Below are 1,958 nucleotides of genomic sequence, written 5' to 3'. Positions count from 1 at the left end.
TCAGCTTTATATTACATTACATTAATCCTATTTCGGCCAGAGTTCTTTCGTCACACTTCTGTGACCTCATCAGTGGTCCTTTGCTTTTTTTTCTTTCTTATATATATATATATATATATATATATATATATCGTTTGTAAAGAAAACAAATCCGAAAGAAGAAGCATAATCTAAAACATTAGGACAGTAATGAATTTTTTAGGAAGTTAAATGGTGATAGTGATCGCAGTGGTCACTCTACGGCCGGCCATGACTTTTAAAACCCTAAAATGTATGTGTGTGTGTGTGTGTAGACGTCTATGTATTTGTTTCGCAAGATTCCTGGTGTGAAATCGTGTCTTGGAGCAGACATTGTTATTTCGGTACGGTCATATTTTTGCCATGGTGCGTGTGGTTAATTGGCAAAAATATGACCATCCCCAGTTATAACAACACACACACAATGTATAAACCCCTTAACCCCTCACTGAGCGGGTTGATCATTACTGGAACACGTTTTGGTCACAGGTAGGGCTGACTTAACGGCTTTGTAACCGTCGCTCCTTACCTTCCGGGCAAAGCATTGCACTGGGGCCGCTGCATACACCGTCACAGCATACATTAAGCCCCAGAGCCACGGGGCCCCCGTGCAACTTGCTTTGTGTGGCCATGCCTTCACACAGCAATTGTCGTAAGTGTGGTAAATAGACCACGGGGCTAAGAACTACAACACTGGTTTGAAAGTATTTCTATGAGCATACCTTTTTTTTTTTTTTTTAATTAATGATTGTTACACATACGTAAAATATTTTGGACGATACTGAATCGAAACAAAAACATGCTTAGAGACTAAGTGGGGGTAGGACATGTTCGAACCTGCGACAGGTTTTATCTCTTAAATCACCGTTAAGCAAATTGTGAGTGAATGGGTGTGTGTGTGTGTGTACGAATGTATGTATGGGCAAGTATTGAAGTTATGTTACGTGTTATGACAGTGTGTGCCAAACAAAAACACACACAGACAAAGCAGGGGGACGTTACATGTTACCGGCAGATGATAACAGTAAAAAATATCGTTGGTAAATAAACGTGAACTATGGAAAAAGAAAGAAAAAAAAGGGAAGCAAAATTTGAATGAGCGTGGAATATAAAGATCATGAATTACTTCCCTTGTTATGATGTACGAGGATTCCGGCCAGATTTACACGAGTGCATGCGTTACGTTTACGCTACTATATATATATATGTGTGTGTGTGTGTGTGTGTGTGTATATATATATATATACATATATATATGTATGTGTGTTTTCTGTACTTGTTTTCTGTATTTTGTCTACGTTTTGTTTGCAATGTCCTGTACCCAGATATGTATCTATATATACAGGTAGATGTAAGTATGTACATACATGTACGTATATATGCACATACTCATTTATTATTTGTATTATATATATGTGTGTGTGTTGTAAAATAATGTGCCTTTAACATTAAAATGCATATTTTACATACAAGTATGTGTTGTATAGGCATTACAAAATACACACACATACGTGCGCCCACACGCAAAAATGTTTGCACATATACGCATAGATGTGTGTATATGTATATATATATATATATATATATATATTATATATAAAAAAATATGCATGTATATATCTATCTATATATATATATATATATATATATATATATCTTTATATATAAAAAATATGCATGTGTATATAATATGTATATATATATACACACACACATAGACGTATATATATATATATATATATATATACACGTATGTTTGTAAAAATATTTATACATACACATTTACGGGCACATTTACATGTACATGTACATATAGTTATGTATATACATGTATATAAGCGTGTATATCTTATGTATACATAGCTATATATATATAGCTATGTATACATAAGATATACGCGCTTATATATATATATATATATATATATATATATATATAT

The 1,958-nt window shown here is 33.3% G+C and overlaps 1 protein-coding gene and 1 long non-coding RNA gene across 7 annotated transcripts in view; one reads left to right on the top strand and one right to left on the bottom strand.

Moving 5' to 3' along the window:
- Positions 1 to 1,958, bottom strand: part of LOC106877926 (uncharacterized) — a 441,127-nt gene that overhangs the window by 23,051 nt on the left and 416,118 nt on the right. The gene's annotated exons all lie outside the window — the stretch shown is intronic.
- LOC128248136 (uncharacterized) overlaps positions 1 to 1,958 on the top strand; it is a 105,977-nt gene that overhangs the window by 48,077 nt on the left and 55,942 nt on the right. The window lies entirely within an intron of this gene.

The sequence above is a fragment of the Octopus bimaculoides genome, chromosome 6 (genome assembly GCF_001194135.2).
Source record: "Octopus bimaculoides isolate UCB-OBI-ISO-001 chromosome 6, ASM119413v2, whole genome shotgun sequence".
Lineage (NCBI taxonomy): Eukaryota > Metazoa > Mollusca > Cephalopoda > Octopoda > Octopodidae > Octopus > Octopus bimaculoides.
The sequence above is the reverse complement of the archived record's forward strand: the minus strand, read 5'-3'. Positions and strand labels throughout refer to the sequence as shown.